Source organism: Ambystoma mexicanum, assembly GCF_040938575.1.
Source record: "Ambystoma mexicanum isolate Mex_15411 chromosome 12 unlocalized genomic scaffold, UKY_AmexF1_1 Mex_chr12_unloc.1, whole genome shotgun sequence".
In the NCBI taxonomy this organism is placed as follows: Eukaryota; Metazoa; Chordata; class Amphibia; order Caudata; family Ambystomatidae; genus Ambystoma; species Ambystoma mexicanum.
Window position 1 is genome coordinate 4,868,184 of NW_027182322.1, and position 15,831 is coordinate 4,884,014.

The window sequence follows — 15,831 nt, forward strand, 5'->3', positions numbered from 1 at the left end:
AGGGAGGAGATATGATCCCCGTATGAAGCCGAGAGAAGGAGGAGGCGTGAACGTGCATCCATGTATGCGGGCGAGACGGGAAGGAGCATTGGTCATGCATCCCTTCCTGAGGGTGAGACAGGGAGGAGATAAAATCCCTGTATGAAGCCGAGAGAACGAGGAGACATGAACGTGCATCCATGTATGCGGGCGAGAAGGGAAGGAGCATTGGTCATGCATCCCTGCATGAGGGTGAGACAGGGAGGAGATAAAATCCCTGTATGAAGCCAAGAGAACGAGGCGGCATGAACATACATCCTTGTATGCAGGTGTGACATGGAGTCATCATGAACATGCATCCCTTTATAAGGACATAACATGGAGGACGCATGAACATGAATGCCTGAATTTTATGGTGGTGGCCTTCGGGTGATTTGGCACGTGCAATTGGTGAAGAGCACTTCTCCTGCGCAAAAAAAGAAATGTACTATTAGCACCCCGGAGGGAGCCTCTGCACTTCTTATAGGGAGAAAACTCTGCAATGGAAGGGGACAGGGTCAATAACAGCTGTAAACTCTCACAAGACCATCACTGCTCTCACACTTTCCTGCTCTCAGGCTGGCGGGCCATTATCGGCCCTGGCTGCCGCACCATTGCCAGGTTTGTGTAACTATATTATTTCTAATTGGCTCCACTTTGATGACTTTCATTTGGATTCTGACTTGATTATTGAGATCTTAAATAAGTGACTGGGGATCAGGTGTCCACTTATTCTCATGGATAACATCACAACCAACCTTTAATTCAAACATGAATCATGACATCACAGATGGATTACAGCTTATGATAGAGGTGGAACGTCACATTGTAGTAGCCCAAGTAGCTCACCGTGATCGTATAGTGGTTAGTACTCTGCGTTGTGGCCGCAGCAACCTCGGTTCGAATCCGAGTCACGGCATTGCGGTGAGGCAATGTCACGGCAGTTGGGCAGATATTTTAGAATTTCCATTAATACATTGGCAATCTCTGTGGAGGACTGAAACAATTCGATATGTCCTGTTACTGTTATGAACCTTTTGTTTCTTTAATGCTCTTTGCACACTTTTTCATCGGGTGACTGTAATGTATTTCAACCAAATCTAATTAAGAGCGCATTATGTGGTGACATTTGCAGTACATGAAACATTATAACACTGCCATTTACGTCAATAACCACTAGCTTGATTAAGACATATGTATTGCAGCGACAGTATTTCCCAGTTACAAATGGGAATAAAAACAACATCCGCGAGGGATTGAACCAACGACATTTAACTGATGTTGCCAATGGAGCGCGTTACAGAGAGCGCGAGGTCCCGCCTTTACAGTCACACGCTGATGATAATACAGATGTTTAAATAAACAGGCATATCTGTGGACTTGTGGTCTTTCTACATTGGGACTCATAGTCTAGTCCTAGGCTATTGTAGGCACTGGAGTATCTTTTAGTGGAATGAGAGGCATTCTGTAGTCGCGTGAAAGGACCTTTCAAGTCAATCTGATCTGTATTGTCCTGTGAAAAAAAGCGTTCTTAGACACAATGAGGAGTTTTTGGGGATAATGGGAAAATCATTTCCAACTAAATGACAGGAATTTCTTAGTCCAATCATGAGGTGTGCTAGGCTTTTTTATACTGTGGCGGAAAGAGAGAGAGTATAACAGTCATTATAAATAAAGGGCCAAGGAAGTTACAGTTTATGGAAGGAACAATTTGCACATAGTTTTAGAATGTGGTCAGGAGGAGGACAATGTGCTTACACATATGAAACATTAGAAGGTAGACATTATGGAAGCACATATATTTCTTTATTTTTATTGTATTTGGGGAGAGGGGGTTAATATAGCACGTCCAATGTGGAAAAGTGCTTTCAATAGCACCTTGCAGGTGGGCGACATCTAGAGCTGTGCAGTAGCCACCCATGCCCCAGACGTCAAAGAGAACAAGAAGTTACACATGTTGGAAGTGAGGGTGAGACATTGAGGAGATATGATCCCCGTATGAAGCCGAGAGAAGGAGGAGGCGTGAACGTGCATCCATGTATGCAGGCGAGAAGGGAAGGAGCATTGGTCATGCATCCCTGCATGAGGGTGAGACAGGGAGGAGATATGATCCCCGTATGAAGCCGAGAGAAGGAGGAGGCGTGAACGTGCAGCCATGTATGCGGGCGAGACAGGAAGGAGCATTGGTCATGCATCCCTGCATGAGGGTGAGACAGGGAGGAGATATGATCCCCGTATGAAGCCGAGAGAAGGAGGAGGCGTGAACGTGCATCCATGTATGCAGGCGAGAAGGGAAGGAGCATTGGTCATGCATGCCTGCATGAGGGTGAGACAGGGAGGAGATATGATCCCTGTATGAAGCCGAGAGAAGGAGGAGGCGTGAACGTGCATCCATGTATGCGGGCGAGACAGGAAGGAGCATTGGTCATGCATCCCTGCATGAGGGTGAGACAGGGAGGAGATATGATCCCCGTATGAAGCCGAGAGAAGGAGGAGGCGTGAACGTGCATCCATGTATGCGGGCGAGACGGGAAGGAGCATTGGTCATGCATCCCTTCCTGAGGGTGAGACAGGGAGGAGATAAAATCCCTGTATGAAGCCGAGAGAACGAGGAGACATGAACGTGCATCCATGTATGCGGGCGAGAAGGGAAGGAGCATTGGTCATGCATCCCTGCATGAGGGTGAGACAGGGAGGAGATAAAATCCCTGTATGAAGCCAAGAGAACGAGGCGGCATGAACATACATCCTTGTATGCAGGTGTGACATGGAGTCATCATGAACATGCATCCCTTTATAAGGACATAACATGGAGGACGCATGAACATGAATGCCTGAATTTTATGGTGGTGGCCTTCGGGTGATTTGGCACGTGCAATTGGTGAAGAGCACTTCTCCTGCGCAAAAAAAGAAATGTACTATTAGCACCCCGGAGGGAGCCTCTGCACTTCTTATAGTGAGAAAACTCTGCAATGGAAGGGGACAGGGTCAATAACAGCTGTAAACTCTCACAAGACCATCACTGCTCTCACACTTTCCTGCTCTCAGGCTGGCGGGCCATTATCGGCCCTGGCTGCCGCACCATTGCCAGGTTTGTGTAACTATATTATTTCTAATTGGCTCCACTTTGATGACTTTCATTTGGATTCTGACTTGATTATTGAGATCTTAAATAAGTGACTGGGGATCAGGTGTCCACTTATTCTCATGGATAACATCACAACCAACCTTTAATTCAAACATGAGTCATGACATCACAGATGGATTACAGCTTATGATAGAGGTGGAACGTCACATTGTAGTAGCCCAAGTAGCTCGCCGTGATCGTATAGTGGTTAGTACTCTGCGTTGTGGCCGCAGCAACCTCGGTTCGAATCCGAGTCACGGCATTGCGGTGTGGCAATGTCACGGCAGTTGGGCAGATATTTTAGAATTTCCATTAATACATTGGCAATCTCTGTGGAGGACTGAAACAATTCGATATGTCCTGTTACTGTTATGAACCTTTTGTTTCTTTAATGCTCTTTGCACACTTTTTCATCGGGTGACTGTAATGTATTTCAACCAAATCTAATTAAGAGCGCATTATGTGGTGACATTTGCAGTACATGAAACATTATAACACTGCCATTTACGTCAATAACCACTAGCTTGATTAAGACATATGTATTGCAGCGACAGTATTTCCCAGTTACAAATGGGAATAAAAACAACATCCGCGAGGGATTGAACCAACGACATTTAACTGATGTTGCCAATGGAGCGCGTTACAGAGAGCGCGAGGTCCCGCCTTTACAGTCACACGCTGATGATAATACAGATGTTTAAATAAACAGGCATATCTGTGGACTTGTGGTCTTTCTACATTGGGACTCATAGTCTAGTCCTAGGCTATTGTAGGCACTGGAGTATCTTTTAGTGGAATGAGAGGCATTCTGTAGTCGCGTGAAAGGACCTTTCAAGTCAATCTGATCTGTATTGTCCTGTGAAAAAAAGCGTTCTTAGACACAGTGAGGAGTTTTTGGGGATAATGGGAAAATCATTTCCAACTAAATGACAGGAATTTCTTAGTCCAATCATGAGGTGTGCTAGGCTTTTTTATACTGTGGCGGAAAGAGAGAGAGTATAACAGTCATTATAAATAAAGGGCCAAGGAAGTTACAGTTTATGGAAGGAACAATTTGCACATAGTTTTAGAATGTGGTCAGGAGGAGGACAATGTGCTTACACATATGAAACATTAGAAGGTAGACATTATGGAAGCACATATATTTCTTTATTTTTATTGTATTTGGGGAGAGGGGGTTAATATAGCACGTCCAATGTGGAAAAGTGCTTTCAATAGCACCTTGCAGGTGGGCGACATCTAGAGCTGTGCAGTAGCCACCCATGCCCCAGACGTCAAAGAGAACAAGAAGTTACACATGTTGGAAGTGAGGGTGAGACATTGAGGAGATATGATCCCCGTATGAAGCCGAGAGAAGGAGGAGGCGTGAACGTGCATCCATGTATGCAGGCGAGAAGGGAAGGAGCATTGGTCATGCATCCCTGCATGAGGGTGAGACAGGGAGGAGATATGATCCCCGTATGAAGCCGAGAGAAGGAGGAGGCGTGAACGTGCAGCCATGTATGCGGGCGAGACAGGAAGGAGCATTGGTCATGCATCCCTGCATGAGGGTGAGACAGGGAGGAGATATGATCCCCGTATGAAGCCGAGAGAAGGAGGAGGCGTGAACGTGCATCCATGTATGCAGGCGAGAAGGGAAGGAGCATTGGTCATGCATGCCTGCATGAGGGTGAGACAGGGAGGAGATATGATCCCTGTATGAAGCCGAGAGAAGGAGGAGGCGTGAACGTGCATCCATGTATGCGGGCGAGACAGGAAGGAGCATTGGTCATGCATCCCTGCATGAGGGTGAGACAGGGAGGAGATATGATCCCCGTATGAAGCCGAGAGAAGGAGGAGGCGTGAACGTGCATCCATGTATGCGGGCGAGACGGGAAGGAGCATTGGTCATGCATCCCTTCCTGAGGGTGAGACAGGGAGGAGATAAAATCCCTGTATGAAGCCGAGAGAACGAGGAGACATGAACGTGCATCCATGTATGCGGGCGAGAAGGGAAGGAGCATTGGTCATGCATCCCTGCATGAGGGTGAGACAGGGAGGAGATAAAATCCCTGTATGAAGCCAAGAGAACGAGGCGGCATGAACATACATCCTTGTATGCAGGTGTGACATGGAGTCATCATGAACATGCATCCCTTTATAAGGACATAACATGGAGGACGCATGAACATGAATGCCTGAATTTTATGGTGGTGGCCTTCGGGTGATTTGGCACGTGCAATTGGTGAAGAGCACTTCTCCTGCGCAAAAAAAGAAATGTACTATTAGCACCCCGGAGGGAGCCTCTGCACTTCTTATAGGGAGAAAACTCTGCAATGGAAGGGGACAGGGTCAATAACAGCTGTAAACTCTCACAAGACCATCACTGCTCTCACACTTTCCTGCTCTCAGGCTGGCGGGCCATTATCGGCCCTGGCTGCCGCACCATTGCCAGGTTTGTGTAACTATATTATTTCTAATTGGCTCCACTTTGATGACTTTCATTTGGATTCTGACTTGATTATTGAGATCTTAAATAAGTGACTGGGGATCAGGTGTCCACTTATTCTCATGGATAACATCACAACCAACCTTTAATTCAAACATGAGTCATGACATCACAGATGGATTACAGCTTATGATAGAGGTGGAACGTCACATTGTAGTAGCCCAAGTAGCTCGCCGTGATCGTATAGTGGTTAGTACTCTGCGTTGTGGCCGCAGCAACCTCGGTTCGAATCCGAGTCACGGCATTGCGGTGTGGCAATGTCACGGCAGTTGGGCAGATATTTTAGAATTTCCATTAATACATTGGCAATCTCTGTGGAGGACTGAAACAATTCGATATGTCCTGTTACTGTTATGAACCTTTTGTTTCTTTAATGCTCTTTGCACACTTTTTCATCGGGTGACTGTAATGTATTTCAACCAAATCTAATTAAGAGCGCATTATGTGGTGACATTTGCAGTACATGAAACATTATAACACTGCCATTTACGTCAATAACCACTAGCTTGATTAAGACATATGTATTGCAGCGACAGTATTTCCCAGTTACAAATGGGAATAAAAACAACATCCGCGAGGGATTGAACCAACGACATTTAACTGATGTTGCCAATGGAGCGCGTTACAGAGAGCGCGAGGTCCCGCCTTTACAGTCACACGCTGATGATAATACAGATGTTTAAATAAACAGGCATATCTGTGGACTTGTGGTCTTTCTACATTGGGACTCATAGTCTAGTCCTAGGCTATTGTAGGCACTGGAGTATCTTTTAGTGGAATGAGAGGCATTCTGTAGTCGCGTGAAAGGACCTTTCAAGTCAATCTGATCTGTATTGTCCTGTGAAAAAAAGCGTTCTTAGACACAGTGAGGAGTTTTTGGGGATAATGGGAAAATCATTTCCAACTAAATGACAGGAATTTCTTCGTCCAATCATGAGGTGTGCTAGGCTTTTTTATACTGTGGCGGAAAGAGAGAGAGTATAACAGTCATTATAAATAAAGGGCCAAGGAAGTTACAGTTTATGGAAGGAACAATTTGCACATAGTTTTAGAATGTGGTCAGGAGGAGGACAATGTGCTTACACATATGAAACATTAGAAGGTAGACATTATGGAAGTACATATATTTCTTTATTTTTATTGTATTTGGGGAGAGGGGGTTAATATAGCACGTCCAATGTGGAAAAGTGCTTTCAATAGCACCTTGCAGGTGGGCGACATCTAGAGCTGTGCAGTAGCCACCCATGCCCCAGACGTCAAAGAGAACAAGAAGTTACACATGTTGGAAGTGAGGGTGAGACATTGAGGAGATATGATCCCCGTATGAAGCCGAGAGAAGGAGGAGGCGTGAACGTGCATCCATGTATGCAGGCGAGAAGGGAAGGAGCATTGGTCATGCATCCCTGCATGAGGGTGAGACAGGGAGGAGATATGATCCCCGTATGAAGCCGAGAGAAGGAGGAGGCGTGAACGTGCAGCCATGTATGCGGGCGAGACAGGAAGGAGCATTGGTCATGCATCCCTGCATGAGGGTGAGACAGGGAGGAGATATGATCCCCGTATGAAGCCGAGAGAAGGAGGAGGCGTGAACGTGCATCCATGTATGCAGGCGAGAAGGGAAGGAGCATTGGTCATGCATGCCTGCATGAGGGTGAGACAGGGAGGAGATATGATCCCTGTATGAAGCCGAGAGAAGGAGGAGGCGTGAACGTGCATCCATGTATGCGGGCGAGACAGGAAGGAGCATTGGTCATGCATCCCTGCATGAGGGTGAGACAGGGAGGAGATATGATCACCGTATGAAGCCGAGAGAAGGAGGAGGCGTGAACGTGCATCCATGTATGCGGGCGAGACGGGAAGGAGCATTGGTCATGCATCCCTTCCTGAGGGTGAGACAGGGAGGAGATAAAATCCCTGTATGAAGCCGAGAGAACGAGGAGACATGAACGTGCATCCATGTATGCGGGCGAGAAGGGAAGGAGCATTGGTCATGCATCCCTGCATGAGGGTGAGACAGGGAGGAGATAAAATCCCTGTATGAAGCCAAGAGAACGAGGCGGCATGAACATACATCCTTGTATGCAGGTGTGACATGGAGTCATCATGAACATGCATCCCTTTATAAGGACATAACATGGAGGACGCATGAACATGAATGCCTGAATTTTATGGTGGTGGCCTTCGGGTGATTTGGCACGTGCAATTGGTGAAGAGCACTTCTCCTGCGCAAAAAAAGAAATGTACTATTAGCACCCCGGAGGGAGCCTCTGCACTTCTTATAGGGAGAAAACTCTGCAATGGAAGGGGACAGGGTCAATAACAGCTGTAAACTCTCACAAGACCATCACTGCTCTCACACTTTCCTGCTCTCAGGCTGGCGGGCCATTATCGGCCCTGGCTGCCGCACCATTGCCAGGTTTGTGTAACTATATTATTTCTAATTGGCTCCACTTTGATGACTTTCATTTGGATTCTGACTTGATTATTGAGATCTTAAATAAGTGACTGGGGATCAGGTGTCCACTTATTCTCATGGATAACATCACAACCAACCTTTAATTCAAACATGAGTCATGACATCACAGATGGATTACAGCTTATGATAGAGGTGGAACGTCACATTGTAGTAGCCCAAGTAGCTCGCCGTGATCGTATAGTGGTTAGTACTCTGCGTTGTGGCCGCAGCAACCTCGGTTCGAATCCGAGTCACGGCATTGCGGTGTGGCAATGTCACGGCAGTTGGGCAGATATTTTAGAATTTCCATTAATACATTGGCAATCTCTGTGGAGGACTGAAACAATTCGATATGTCCTGTTACTGTTATGAACCTTTTGTTTCTTTAATGCTCTTTGCACACTTTTTCATCGGGTGACTGTAATGTATTTCAACCAAATCTAATTAAGAGCGCATTATGTGGTGACATTTGCAGTACATGAAACATTATAACACTGCCATTTACGTCAATAACCACTAGCTTGATTAAGACATATGTATTGCAGCGACAGTATTTCCCAGTTACAAATGGGAATAAAAACAACATCCGCGAGGGATTGAACCAACGACATTTAACTGATGTTGCCAATGGAGCGCGTTACAGAGAGCGCGAGGTCCCGCCTTTACAGTCACACGCTGATGATAATACAGATGTTTAAATAAACAGGCATATCTGTGGACTTGTGGTCTTTCTACATTGGGACTCATAGTCTAGTCCTAGGCTATTGTAGGCACTGGAGTATCTTTTAGTGGAATGAGAGGCATTCTGTAGTCGCGTGAAAGGACCTTTCAAGTCAATCTGATCTGTATTGTCCTGTGAAAAAAAGCGTTCTTAGACACAGTGAGGAGTTTTTGGGGATAATGGGAAAATCATTTCCAACTAAATGACAGGAATTTCTTCGTCCAATCATGAGGTGTGCTAGGCTTTTTTATACTGTGGCGGAAAGAGAGAGAGTATAACAGTCATTATAAATAAAGGGCCAAGGAAGTTACAGTTTATGGAAGGAACAATTTGCACATAGTTTTAGAATGTGGTCAGGAGGAGGACAATGTGCTTACACATATGAAACATTAGAAGGTAGACATTATGGAAGTACATATATTTCTTTATTTTTATTGTATTTGGGGAGAGGGGGTTAATATAGCACGTCCAATGTGGAAAAGTGCTTTCAATAGCACCTTGCAGGTGGGCGACATCTAGAGCTGTGCAGTAGCCACCCATGCCCCAGACGTCAAAGAGAACAAGAAGTTACACATGTTGGAAGTGAGGGTGAGACATTGAGGAGATATGATCCCCGTATGAAGCCGAGAGAAGGAGGAGGCGTGAACGTGCATCCATGTATGCAGACGAGAAGGGAAGGAGCATTGGTCATGCATCCCTGCATGAGGGTGAGACAGGGAGGAGATATGATCCCCGTATGAAGCCGAGAGAAGGAGGAGGCGTGAACGTGCAGCCATGTATGCGGGCGAGACAGGAAGGAGCATTGGTCATGCATCCCTGCATGAGGGTGAGACAGGGAGGAGATATGATCCCCGTATGAAGCCGAGAGAAGGAGGAGGCGTGAACGTGCATCCATGTATGCAGGCGAGAAGGGAAGGAGCATTGGTCATGCATGCCTGCAGGAGGGTGAGACAGGGAGGAGATATGATCCCTGTATGAAGCCGAGAGAAGGAGGAGGCGTGAACGTGCATCCATGTATGCGGGCGAGACAGGAAGGAGCATTGGTCATGCATCCCTGCATGAGGGTGAGACAGGGAGGAGATATGATCCCCGTATGAAGCCGAGAGAAGGAGGAGGCGTGAACGTGCATCCATGTATGCGGGCGAGACGGGAAGGAGCATTGGTCATGCATCCCTTCCTGAGGGTGAGACAGGGAGGAGATAAAATCCCTGTATGAAGCCGAGAGAACGAGGAGACATGAACGTGCATCCATGTATGCGGGCGAGAAGGGAAGGAGCATTGGTCATGCATCCCTGCATGAGGGTGAGACAGGGAGGAGATAAAATCCCTGTATGAAGCCAAGAGAACGAGGCGGCATGAACATACATCCTTGTATGCAGGTGTGACATGGAGTCATCATGAACATGCATCCCTTTATAAGGACATAACATGGAGGACGCATGAACATGAATGCCTGAATTTTATGGTGGTGGCCTTCGGGTGATTTGGCACGTGCAATTGGTGAAGAGCACTTCTCCTGCGCAAAAAAAGAAATGTACTATTAGCACCCCGGAGGGAGCCTCTGCACTTCTTATAGGGAGAAAACTCTGCAATGGAAGGGGACAGGGTCAATAACAGCTGTAAACTCTCACAAGACCATCACTGCTCTCACACTTTCCTGCTCTCAGGCTGGCGGGCCATTATCGGCCCTGGCTGCCGCACCATTGCCAGGTTTGTGTAACTATATTATTTCTAATTGGCTCCACTTTGATGACTTTCATTTGGATTCTGACTTGATTATTGAGATCTTAAATAAGTGACTGGGGATCAGGTGTCCACTTATTCTCATGGATAACATCACAACCAACCTTTAATTCAAACATGAGTCATGACATCACAGATGGATTACAGCTTATGATAGAGGTGGAACGTCACATTGTAGTAGCCCAAGTAGCTCGCCGTGATCGTATAGTGGTTAGTACTCTGCGTTGTGGCCGCAGCAACCTCGGTTCGAATCCGAGTCACGGCATTGCGGTGAGGCAATGTCACGGCAGTTGGGCAGATATTTTAGAATTTCCATTAATACATTGGCAATCTCTGTGGAGGACTGAAACAATTCGATATGTCCTGTTACTGTTATGAACCTTTTGTTTCTTTAATGCTCTTTGCACACTTTTTCATCGGGTGACTGTAATGTATTTCAACCAAATCTAATTAAGAGCGCATTATGTGGTGACATTTGCAGTACATGAAACATTATAACACTGCCATTTACGTCAATAACCACTAGCTTGATTAAGACATATGTATTGCAGCGACAGTATTTCCCAGTTACAAATGGGAATAAAAACAACATCCGCGAGGGATTGAACCAACGACATTTAACTGATGTTGCCAATGGAGCGCGTTACAGAGAGCGCGAGGTCCCGCCTTTACAGTCACACGCTGATGATAATACAGATGTTTAAATAAACAGGCATATCTGTGGACTTGTGGTCTTTCTACATTGGGACTCATAGTCTAGTCCTAGGCTATTGTAGGCACTGGAGTATCTTTTAGTGGAATGAGAGGCATTCTGTAGTCGCGTGAAAGGACCTTTCAAGTCAATCTGATCTGTATTGTCCTGTGAAAAAAAGCGTTCTTAGACACAGTGAGGAGTTTTTGGGGATAATGGGAAAATCATTTCCAACTAAATGACAGGAATTTCTTAGTCCAATCATGAGGTGTGCTAGGCTTTTTTATACTGTGGCGGAAAGAGAGAGAGTATAACAGTCATTATAAATAAAGGGCCAAGGAAGTTACAGTTTATGGAAGGAACAATTTGCACATAGTTTTAGAATGTGGTCAGGAGGAGGACAATGTGCTTACACATATGAAACATTAGAAGGTAGACATTATGGAAGCACATATATTTCTTTATTTTTATTGTATTTGGGGAGAGGGGGTTAATATAGCACGTCCAATGTGGAAAAGTGCTTTCAATAGCACCTTGCAGGTGGGCGACATCTAGAGCTGTGCAGTAGCCACCCATGCCCCAGACGTCAAAGAGAACAAGAAGTTACACATGTTGGAAGTGAGGGTGAGACATTAAGGAGATATGATCCCCGTATGAAGCCGAGAGAAGGAGGAGGCGTGAACGTGCATCCATGTATGCAGGCGAGAAGGGAAGGAGCATTGGTCATGCATGCCTGCATGAGGGTGAGACAGGGAGGAGATATGATCCCTGTATGAAGCCGAGAGAAGGAGGAGGCGTGAACGTGCATCCATGTATGCGGGCGAGACAGGAAGGAGCATTGGTCATGCATCCCTGCATGAGGGTGAGACAGGGAGGAGATATGATCCCCGTATGAAGCCGAGAGAAGGAGGAGGCGTGAACGTGCATCCATGTATGCGGGCGAGACGGGAAGGAGCATTGGTCATGCATCCCTTCCTGAGGGTGAGACAGGGAGGAGATAAAATCCCTGTATGAAGCCGAGAGAACGAGGAGACATGAACGTGCATCCATGTATGCGGGCGAGAAGGGAAGGAGCATTGGTCATGCATCCCTGCATGAGGGTGAGACAGGGAGGAGATAAAATCCCTGTATGAAGCCAAGAGAACGAGGCGGCATGAACATACATCCTTGTATGCAGGTGTGACATGGAGTCATCATGAACATGCATCCCTTTATAAGGACATAACATGGAGGACGCATGAACATGAATGCCTGAATTTTATGGTGGTGGCCTTCGGGTGATTTGGCACGTGCAATTGGTGAAGAGCACTTCTCCTGCGCAAAAAAAGAAATGTACTATTAGCACCCCGGAGGGAGCCTCTGCACTTCTTATAGGGAGAAAACTCTGCAATGGAAGGGGACAGGGTCAATAACAGCTGTAAACTCTCACAAGACCATCACTGCTCTCACACTTTCCTGCTCTCAGGCTGGCGGGCCATTATCGGCCCTGCTGCCGCACCATTGCCAGGTTTGTGTAACTATATTATTTCTAATTGGCTCCACTTTGATGACTTTCATTTGGATTCTGACTTGATTATTGAGATCTTAAATAAGTGACTGGGGATCAGGTGTCCACTTATTATCATGGATAACATCACAACCAACCTTTAATTCAAACATGAGTCATGACATCACAGATGGATTACAGCTTATGATAGAGGTGGAACGTCACATTGTAGTAGCCCAAGTAGCTCGCCGTGATCGTATAGTGGTTAGTACTCTGCGTTGTGGCCGCAGCAACCTCGGTTCGAATCCGAGTCACGGCATTGCGGTGAGGCAATGTCACGGCAGTTGGGCAGATATTTTAGAATTTCCATTAATACATTGGCAATCTCTGTGGAGGACTGAAACAATTCGATATGTCCTGTTACTGTTATGAACCTTTTGTTTCTTTAATGCTCTTTGCACACTTTTTCATCGGGTGACTGTAATGTATTTCAACCAAATCTAATTAAGAGCGCATTATGTGGTGACATTTGCAGTACATGAAACATTATAACACTGCCATTTACGTCAATAACCACTAGCTTGATTAAGACATATGTATTGCAGCGACAGTATTTCCCAGTTACAAATGGGAATAAAAACAACATCCGCGAGGGATTGAACCAACGACATTTAACTGATGTTGCCAATGGAGCGCGTTACAGAGAGCGCGAGGTCCCGCCTTTACAGTCACACGCTGATGATAATACAGATGTTTAAATAAACAGGCATATCTGTGGACTTGTGGTCTTTCTACATTGGGACTCATAGTCTAGTCCTAGGCTATTGTAGGCACTGGAGTATCTTTTAGTGGAATGAGAGGCATTCTGTAGTCGCGTGAAAGGACCTTTCAAGTCAATCTGATCTGTATTGTCCTGTGAAAAAAAGCGTTCTTAGACACAGTGAGGAGTTTTTGGGGATAATGGGAAAATCATTTCCAACTAAATGACAGGAATTTCTTAGTCCAATCATGAGGTGTGCTAGGCTTTTTTATACTGTGGCGGAAAGAGAGAGAGTATAACAGTCATTATAAATAAAGGGCCAAGGAAGTTACAGTTTATGGAAGGAACAATTTGCACATAGTTTTAGAATGTGGTCAGGAGGAGGACAATGTGCTTACACATATGAAACATTAGAAGGTAGACATTATGGAAGCACATATATTTCTTTATTTTTATTGTATTTGGGGAGAGGGGGTTAATATAGCACGTCCAATGTGGAAAAGTGCTTTCAATAGCACCTTGCAGGTGGGCGACATCTAGAGCTGTGCAGTAGCCACCCATGCCCCAGACGTCAAAGAGAACAAGAAGTTACACATGTTGGAAGTGAGGGTGAGACATTGAGGAGATATGATTCCCGTATGAAGCCGAGAGAAGGAGGAGGCGTGAACGTGCATCCATGTATGCAGGCGAGAAGGGAAGGAGCATTGGTCATGCATCCCTGCATGAGGGTGAGACAGGGAGGAGATATGATCCCCGTATGAAGCCGAGAGAAGGAGGAGGCGTGAACGTGCAGCCATGTATGCGGGCGAGACAGGAAGGAGCATTGGTCATGCATCCCTGCATGAGGGTGAGACAGGGAGGAGATATGATCCCCGTATGAAGCCGAGAGAAGGAGGAGGCGTGAACGTGCATCCATGTATGCAGGCGAGAAGGGAAGGAGCATTGGTCATGCATGCCTGCATGAGGGTGAGACAGGGAGGAGATATGATCCCTGTATGAAGCCGAGAGAAGGAGGAGGCGTGAACGTGCATCCATGTATGCGGGCGAGACAGGAAGGAGCATTGGTCATGCATCCCTGCATGAGGGTGAGACAGGGAGGAGATATGATCCCCGTATGAAGCCGAGAGAAGGAGGAGGCGTGAACGTGCATCCATGTATGCGGGCGAGACGGGAAGCAGCATTGGTCATGCATCCCTTCCTGAGGGTGAGACAGGGAGGAGATAAAATCCCTGTATGAAGCCGAGAGAACGAGGAGACATGAACGTGCATCCATGTATGCGGGCGAGAAGGGAAGGAGCATTGGTCATGCATCCCTGCATGAGGGTGAGACAGGGAGGAGATAAAATCCCTGTATGAAGCCAAGAGAACGAGGCGGCATGAACATACATCCTTGTATGCAGGTGTGACATGGAGTCATCATGAACATGCATCCCTTTATAAGGACATAACATGGAGGACGCATGAACATGAATGCCTGAATTTTATGGTGGTGGCCTTCGGGTGATTTGGCACGTGCAATTGGTGAAGAGCACTTCTCCTGCGCAAAAAAAGAAATGTACTATTAGCACCCCGGAGGGAGCCTCTGCACTTCTTATAGGGAGAAAACTCTGCAATGGAAGGGGACAGGGTCAATAACAGCTGTAAACTCTCACTAGACCATCACTGCTCTCACACTTTCCTGCTCTCAGGCTGGCGGGCCATTATCGGCCCTGGCTGCCGCACCATTGCCAGGTTTGTGTAACTATATTATTTCTAATTGGCTCCACTTTGATGACTTTCATTTGGATTCTGACTTGATTATTGAGATCTTAAATAAGTGACTGGGGATCAGGTGTCCACTTATTCTCATGGATAACATCACAACCAACCTTTAATTCAAACATGAGTCATGACATCACAGATGGATTACAGCTTATGATAGAGGTGGAACGTCACATTGTAGTAGCCCAAGTAGCTCGCCGTGATCGTATAGTGGTTAGTACTCTGCGTTGTGGCCGCAGCAACCTCGGTTCGAATCCGAGTCACGGCATTGCGGTGAGGCAATGTCACGGCAGTTGGGCAGATATTTTAGAATTTCCATTAATACATTGGCAATCTCTGTGGAGGACTGAAACAATTCGATATGTCCTGTTACTGTTATGAACCTTTTGTTTCTTTAATGCTCTTTGCACACTTTTTCATCGGGTGACTGTAATGTATTTCAACCAAATCTAATTAAGAGCGCATTATGTGGTGACATTTGCAGTACATGAAACATTATAACACTGCCATTTACGTCAATAACCACTAGCTTGATTAAGACATATGTATTGCAGCGACAGTATTTCCCAGTTACAAATGGG

General features: G+C 46.1%; 6 non-coding genes across 6 annotated transcripts; all 6 read left to right on the plus strand.

Moving 5' to 3' along the window:
* The first annotated feature begins 3,335 nt into the window (after nucleotides 1-3,335).
* TRNAH-GUG (transfer RNA histidin (anticodon GUG)) lies at nucleotides 3,336-3,407 on the plus strand. Its single transcript has one exon. It is a non-coding gene; the product is annotated as a tRNA-His (tRNA).
* A 2,398-nt stretch (nucleotides 3,408-5,805) lies between these two features.
* On the plus strand, nucleotides 5,806-5,877 carry TRNAH-GUG (transfer RNA histidin (anticodon GUG)). Its single transcript has one exon. It is a non-coding gene; the product is annotated as a tRNA-His (tRNA).
* Nucleotides 5,878-8,275: 2,398 nt separating this feature from the next.
* On the plus strand, nucleotides 8,276-8,347 carry TRNAH-GUG (transfer RNA histidin (anticodon GUG)). The gene has a single exon. It is a non-coding gene; the product is annotated as a tRNA-His (tRNA).
* A 2,398-nt stretch (nucleotides 8,348-10,745) lies between these two features.
* TRNAH-GUG (transfer RNA histidin (anticodon GUG)) lies at nucleotides 10,746-10,817 on the plus strand. Its single transcript has one exon. It is a non-coding gene; the product is annotated as a tRNA-His (tRNA).
* Nucleotides 10,818-12,976: 2,159 nt separating this feature from the next.
* Nucleotides 12,977-13,048, plus strand: TRNAH-GUG (transfer RNA histidin (anticodon GUG)). The gene has a single exon. It is a non-coding gene; the product is annotated as a tRNA-His (tRNA).
* A 2,398-nt stretch (nucleotides 13,049-15,446) lies between these two features.
* On the plus strand, nucleotides 15,447-15,518 carry TRNAH-GUG (transfer RNA histidin (anticodon GUG)). Its single transcript has one exon. It is a non-coding gene; the product is annotated as a tRNA-His (tRNA).
* Nucleotides 15,519-15,831: the final 313 nt, after the last annotated feature.